Source organism: Lucilia sericata, unplaced genomic scaffold, assembly GCF_015586225.1.
Source record: "Lucilia sericata isolate MDLA Ls3-8-SP2 unplaced genomic scaffold, ASM1558622v1 Contig000972F_arrow, whole genome shotgun sequence".
NCBI classification, from domain to species: Eukaryota; Metazoa; Arthropoda; class Insecta; order Diptera; family Calliphoridae; genus Lucilia; species Lucilia sericata.
In genome coordinates this window covers 139453-147600 of record NW_023994955.1, presented here as the reverse complement: position 1 = coordinate 147600, position 8148 = coordinate 139453, and the positions used below count along the sequence as shown (strand labels likewise).

Below are 8148 nucleotides of genomic sequence, written 5' to 3'. Positions count from 1 at the left end.
ACTTGACGAACCAACTGCTCAAATCTCAAGAGATGATAATTTACAGCTCATTAGAAAGAACTTAAGGAAATATATAAAAGAAGCCTATGACAAGAACACAAAACAATACAATTTAAGAACTAGACCTCAAACATTTTCCATAAATCAAGAAGTTTTTCGGCGAAATTTTTCACAGAGCAATATGGAAAAGAATTTTAATGCCAAATTGTCGCCTTTATTCGTTAAAGCAAGAATTCGTGAAAAACTAGGAAATCACTATTACGTCCTAGAAGATCTACAGGGTAAACTAGTAGGAACATATCATGGTAAAGACATTCGGCCATAAACCCTATTTTCTATTTATTTTTGTTAAGTATAACTTCAAAAATATCTAGTTTTGTAATGGACGTTTATGTCCTTTATTTAAAACCAAATATTTTGCTATGAAAAAAATAGGAAACAAGACTTACATTCATATAAGAACGTCACTTTTTTTTTCCAATAATCCATATTGTATTTGGTTGTTGACCTTTTGGTATTTGTTGAACATTTTTCTGCTCACAGTGCAGAGCACTAATGGAAAACTTATTTATTATTGATTTGTGCACAATTATTATTATATTATTATTTTGTATAAATTTTAAAATTCATATAATTTTTGTTAATTTTCAAAAGACACTTTGTTTATTTATGATCTTTACGATCATATGGTTTTTAACATACTGTTTTGTTTTGATTTTCTTGTTTTGATTTATGCATGAGAATTATTAATGAATGAGTATAAGAGTTTTTGTCTGAGCTAAATGTGGTCAGGGTTCGGAAAACTATTTGTGGAAAATAAATCTTAAAATACTCAAACAGTGGGTAAATAACTTGTTTTGGAGGAAATTTTTTTGAGATTATAAAATTTTAAACATTAAAAAGTTATATCCAAATGCAACATGAACTTTTATCATCATGTTGTTTTAGAATATTTCATGCACTTCCTTATCATCAGTCTGCATGATGACTGAACCATTCAACAGCAATATTTAATTGAGTCTTGACTAAATATAGTCTAATTATAGTGGCAACATAATATACTGATTTTATGGCAACCTAATATAATTAATTGACAATTAATTGACATTTAATGTCAAATTTTTTCTAAATTTTATAAACATTAAGTTTCTTGGTCAGAAGAAAATTTATAGAAGATCCTTTTCCTGTATATCTTTGAACTGAAGACATCAAATTTTCAGATAGTCGGAAAAAAATCTTAAAATTTTCCAAGTCATCAAAGTATAATTTTATACTTTTTCTTAAAATTTTTCATCGAAAAACTAGAATTTATACTCCATCAGGTAAATTTTGCCAATTTTTAGATTTTTTATTTCATTTAATAAATTTCATATAATAGGAAAAGGTTTCTGCCACGATTTTCTCCAATTTTACTTGGCACCTTAAATTTATTGGACTCAACCCACTTAATCCAACTCAATCAGTGAATTGGATTAATCTTGCTTTGGAATCCCTTTATAGTAAATGAAATTTACAAAGGTAATTAAAATTCCAATTCTTTCATGCAGATAAATTATATCTAAAAACTCATTTTTTAATCTCCACCAGTTACCAGTAACAATCACTCATTTTTGCATTCCGAACACAATTCCCATACCTGGCGAGGGAATCCTCTTCCAGGGGATTTCTTAAATGAGTCACCAGAACGATCTCTAGCCGGAGATTGCGCAATGCTAGTGTTCTCTTTTCATTTAACTCCAACATAAACTCATCAGGCAGCTCTAAAATCCTCTTGAAACAACAACAACAATATTAATAAAACCACCACCAAAAATCATCAAACTCCGCAAATTCTCAAAAACTCAAAATAAATAGTTCTCTTGCAAAAATAATAAATCCCTAACAGTTCAATCAAACCAAAAGTTAAAGAAAAGTGCAAAACAAAATCAAGAAGAATTAAACAAAACAGTGGTTCCGAAACATGTAAAAGAGCATAAAACCCAGTGATTCCCAAAATGTTATTGTCAAAGGAGATTTATTAATTAACTATTTTTTTAGAGTGTTAAAATAGATGAATGTATTTATATTAATTGAAAAGAAAATTCGTAAAGAAATAAGAAAATGCATAGAATTTGGAAAATTTAAGAAAATTTAAAAATTTAAGAAATTTCAAGAATAATAATGTTCCAAAAAGGTTAATCCGTGAAAAAAAATTTAAAACAATGAAAAGAAATAAAATTGTGTACCCTATTGCCTGATTTTAAACTTACCCTAATATCACAGAAAATATAAATTAACAGTTAAAATGTGTAAAAATTTAAAAGTTTAATATCAAAAATTTATAAAATTTCTCAAAACACATATTTTTTCCTTTAAATGCTAAAATCTACCCAAAACAAACTAAATGCCCTAAAAAAATGTAAAAATAATTAAACCAAAAAAAAAAAAAAATTAACCAAAAAAAAAAAACAATTAATCCATTTAAAAAGTCGAAACAAAACCCCAAAAGCAAGAAAATTTCCAAATTTTTTTTAAACATTTTATCCTAACATCAAAACAGCAACCCGTTCATGGAAAAGGCCTTTTGCAGAATGCTTGGTGAGTGAAAATTAATCCTTTTGTTTATTTTCTTGCTTTCTTATTAAAGCAAACAAACAACCAAACGCTGAGAACTTATTAAAGATCGTTCGAACATGCAACCAAACAAGTTGTAATCTAATTCCATTATTTACAACCGAAATTAAAAGAGCGTCAAACCTTTCTTGACCTAGATTTGAATGCAACCTAAAGTACATATCCACACAAACCTATGATAAATGAACAGCTGTTCGAACAAAAGTTCAATGAACTTTAATAAGATTTACTTTGTTTCTTTGTTTGCTTTCTTTAAAAAAAAAAAATGCACCATGGGTAGAAAAAGAATAAATAATAATACTTTTGAGAAAATTTAAATGAGGAAAATTAGATATTTTTTTTAAAATACAAAAAATTTGATAATATTTATTTAAAAATTAATTTATTTAACTCTAAAGAAAAAAGAAAAAAAATAATTTGTTTTTTTTATGTAATTATATTGTTAGATTTGTTACAAAAAAAATTATACCTTTGTTAAACATTGTTAATTGGTAAACTCCTAAAAAAATTGTTTTAATTTTTTTATAGTATAATGTTATTATTTCTATAATTAGATTCCTAATATTAATAAGAAGTTAATATGAAATTTGAATTTTAATAAACATTGTGTAACATTTAAAATTTAAAAATTTAATTATCTACAATGCAAAATTTGTTTCGGAATAAATATTTCACAATGAATGTGTAAAATTGTAAAGTTTTGGTCTTCTTAATTGTTTGTAATGTGAGAATATTTTAATTAAATTTAGTTTAGGGGTTCTAGAAAACAAATATATGCCACTAGAACTAAGGATGGAGAGGGTTTTGAGGCATGTGTATCCTACAACATCAGGATCGCATAAATAAATTTTTGGTAATATTAAAGAAAATCAACTAGACTTTAGAGTAAAGTTTTAATATGACTAGATAAAGGGGTTTTGTTTGTTTTTTCTTCTAGTTATTAATTCGTTTCATTCAATGATATATAAATGTTAGTATTTTGAGAGTCTATAATAATAGAGCATGTAATAAGCCTTGATTGTTAAGGAATTAGGACACGAACTCCCCCACCCGACTCCTAGCTAGCTAATCAATGGCTCTCATCGTCCTAGTTTCTTAACATTCATTCACCGGAAATCAGAGTATAAAACTGTCATTAGTAAACAGAGCTTTGTTTAGAACTCTTATTGTGTATTTTGATTTCCTGGCTTTAGTCAGAATAATTTTTGATATTAGTTTAGTTTTCTAGCCATATCAATTTTATGTTCTTTCTAAAGATATAAAAAAAAGATAATCTTGTAGATTCTATGAGATTTCAAATTGATTCATTACACAAGTAAACATTGGAGTATTCAAATGATTAATCGTCGATCTGTTTTCTAAAGGATTGGACACGAATCTGATCTTGGAAAGTGAAAAAGATGTTGTACAGATTGATACTTTATTTCAAAGTCGATAGATTGGACTTTAAAATTTTGTAATTTTGTAATGATTCTTGGCCATTTATTTATCGAAATACCGAAATGTTATCTCTTTTAGGGCTTTAAGTTAAAATAGCTTTCTGTACATAAAGTTTATTATTTCTTAGAGTTTATAATATTTATTTTCAAGTACTATATTCTCTAACTGCCTTATTCATAAGCATTTATGAATGGTTTATAGTACAAATTTTGTGTGAAAATTTGATTTATAAACCTTTGATAAAAATTTATGAACAAGACCCTAAATATTTACAAAACTTTGATTTTATTTTTCATTAATATTATTTTTTAAATATGTTTTGAAAATTTTAATATATAATTTTACAAATTTTTATTTATACTCATTTAAAGCGTTTCATTAAATTCTTTAATAGTCTCCATTGTTTAGTTAATAATCTTTTTTTTAGCATTTTCTATAACCTTCAATATCACACAAACTAGAACATTTATTCGTTCTACACTTATTTGTTAAAGTTTATGTTCCACTAACGGAAAATATATAAAAAACATAAAGCTAAAATATAAAAAAAAAATTTTAAAAAAATCTAGAAACCTTGTAACTTATAAATACAGCAAACATTGTGTTTTTTTTATTTTTTTTTCTTTTTTTAATATTTTTTTATAGTTTAAACGTCTTTTTTGTGCTCTGTATTTCATGCCATACAGACCGAAATTACACCATTTCTTCATTACACTTAATATTTCTTTTTTACGAAAACAATCCTCAAACAGACTTAAAATTATATTATTTTTGAAACAAAGGTATTGCGTTAAATGGAAATGATGTAATTGAAAGTGGTGGTTATATGTATGATTTAAAATTTGCTGGTTGGAAAAACTAAGCTAGAGAAGTGAGCGAGAGTGTGTTTAAATGTGAGTGTGAGTATTGTACCGATTCTGGCTTTTGGCAATGAAATTAAATAAACTTGAATACTTGTTGCATGGTTTGGTTAAAAACTATTTTTAGCGGTATTGTAAGAAAATAACAAAAATTCATTTTACACAAAAAAAATAAAACTCAACTCTTGCTTTTTCATTAATTCGTAACATATACAATGTTAATGTATTTTAATTGAAACAAAGATTTTCAACATTGCATAACATGAGGGTGCTTGTCAGAAAGTTAGTTGTATGTTTCATACTTTTTAAACAAACTAAAAGTGCAAAATGGTACATATATAAATAGTGGAGTTATTATGTTATAAATTATTACAATGAAAGAAAAGTTGTGTATGCAAGAACTTTAATTTAAACAAACTAATATATTTTGGTCGTGGAATCTTTGTTGTTTATGGAAACTCATGTACTTTGTTTGAATATGTAGCAAACGAAATTTCTTAAAATTATCAATATTTTACACACAATCGCTCTTCTGTATCCAATTACTAAAAGGCATAAAGTATTACACCTCAAGAAATTAAGACGCCATTACTGGCTTTATAGCAATGGCGACGATCGATATTATATCTCCATGCATCCAACAGCATCGCACATCAAATAAGGTGAAGTCATTTCAACAGCTAATTGATTTGTTTTTGTCGTGAACACGATTATTCAAGTGCTTCTCTAATTTGAGCGTATACTTAATATATGTAACATCAATAAATCATTACACGTATACGTACAGGTGTCGTTAATAAAATCAGTGCACTTTCACAATTTTTTAATTGAACAACACAAATTTGCAAAATATTTTCAATTTATATAAAAGTTATAAAGAAATATTAAATTACGACAATTGGTTTTCGTTTTTAATGAAGCTCATTTTCTCTAGGTTTTAAAGTTCGTGGAAAAAGACATAAATATAACTAAATTTAACAATCCTACCTGAATAAAAAATATAAAAGTGCAACAAAAATTAGTTTATTCTAATCATACGAATGGAAAAGGATAGCGAACGCTAAAATAACAAAATAAGACTAAAGTGTACTGTTACTATTATGGGACTATTGGCCATGGCTTCACGAACACAAAAACACACACACACATGTCGCCATGTTGTTGTGCTTTAGGCCAAAAACATAAACATTAAAACAACCTCTGGTAAGGTAGAAAACATATAAAAGTTTAAATAAACATATTATATTTCAAACAAATTTTTGTACATCTTTTCATACATATGTTTGCTTTAGTATAATTTAATACAAACATTAGGGAAGTTTCATTAGTTTAAATTTAGGTTTAATTTAGGACGACTCTTTCGTAATTCTTTAATTTTTATACCCTCCACCACCATCAGTGGTGATAGAGGGTATATATAACTTTGTCATTCCATGTGTAACACCAAGAAATATTCATCTGAGACTTAACAAAGTATATATATTCTGGGTCCTTATCAAATTATGAGTCGATTTAGCTATGTCCGTCTGTCCGTCTGTCTGTGTAAAACACGCTCACGATAAAACGAAGCAATAGAGTTTAACCAAATTCACTCAAAATGTTCTTCATTTTCCTAAGTTGTTTGGTATTGCAAATGGGCAAAATCGGTTCACACCGGGAAAAGTTATGAATCAAAATTTAAAACAACCTCGGAAAAAAATAAGCATTTTTTACACATTATGATATAATTTTCTCGAAAACTATGCAAGATAATTTCATGGAAATCACCATATATTCGTTTCTGCACAAGATCTTGATCCCTGCTGAAAATTGCCAGAATCGGTCCACAATTTCATATACCTCCCATACAAAAGTACAAATTCCCGGAAAATGGGTTTTTTGTTAATAACTTCCGCTACAATGTCGATATCTTCACAAAATTTTACAAATTAAAATCTTATGTCAATAGAATTCTTCTAGAGGAAAAATTTTATGGATGGATCCATAATTGGACATAGCTCCCATACAAGGTCCCCTACCGAAAATCACTTAAACGCGCATAACTCATTACTAAATTAAGATATCTATATAAAATTTGGTACAAGTATTACCCACATGCATAGAAATATTACCGTGAAATTTTTTTCCGATCGGTCCATAATTGGTCATAGCTCCCATACAAGGTCCCCTCCCGAAAATCACTTAAACGCGCATAACTCATAACTTAATTAAGATATCCATATAAAATTTGGTACAAGTATGCCCACATGCATAGAAATATTACCGTGAAATTTTTTTCCGATGGGTCCATAATTGGTCATAGCTCCCATACAAGGTCCCCTCCCGAAAATCACTTAAACGCGCATAACTCATAACTAAATTAAGATATCCATATAAAATTTGGTACAAGTATTGCCCACATGCATAGAAATATTACCGTGAAATTTTTTTCCGATCGGTCCATAATTGGTCATAGCTCCCATACAAGGTCCCCTCCCGAAAATCACTTAAACGCGCATAACTCATAACTAAATTAAGATATCCATATAAAATTTGGTACAAGTATTGCCCACATGCATAGAAATATTACCGTGAAATTTTTTTCCGATCGGTCCATAATTGGTCATAGCTCCCATACAAGGTCCCCTCCCGAAAATCACTTAAACGCGCATAACTCATAACTAAATTAAGATATCCATATAAAATTTGGTACAAGTATTGCCCACATGCATAGAAATATTACGGTGAAATTTTTTTCCGATCGGTCCATAATTGGTCAAAGCTCCCATACAAGGTCCCCTCCCGAAAATCACTTAAACGCGCATAACTCATAACTAAATTAAGATATCCATATAAAATTTGGTACAAGTATTGCCCACATGCATAGAAATATTACCGTGAAATTTTTTTCCGATCGGTTCATAATTGGTCATAGCTCCCATATAAGGTCCCCTCCCGAAAATCACTTAACCGCGCATAACTCATAACTAAATTAAGATATCCATATAAAATTTGGTACAAGTATTGCCCACATGCATAGAAATATTACCGTGAAATTTTTTTCCGATCGGTCCATAATTGGTCATAGCTCCCATACAAGGTCCCCTCCCGAAAATCACTTAAACGCGCATAACTCATAACTAAATTAAGATATCCATATAAAATTTGGTACAAGTATTGCCCACATGCATAGAAATATTACCGTGAAATTTTTTTCCGATCGGTCCATAATTGGTCATAGCTCCCATACAAGGTC

At 28.4% G+C, this 8148-nt stretch overlaps 1 long non-coding RNA gene across 1 annotated transcript; it reads left to right on the top strand.

The window, feature by feature from the left end:
• The first annotated feature begins 655 nt into the window (after positions 1-655).
• LOC119609385 lies at positions 656-2084 on the top strand. Its single transcript, XR_005231923.1, has 3 exons — positions 656-1322; positions 1379-1518; positions 1588-2084. It is a non-coding gene; the product is annotated as an uncharacterized LOC119609385 (long non-coding RNA).
• The last annotated feature ends 6064 nt before the right edge of the window (positions 2085-8148 follow it).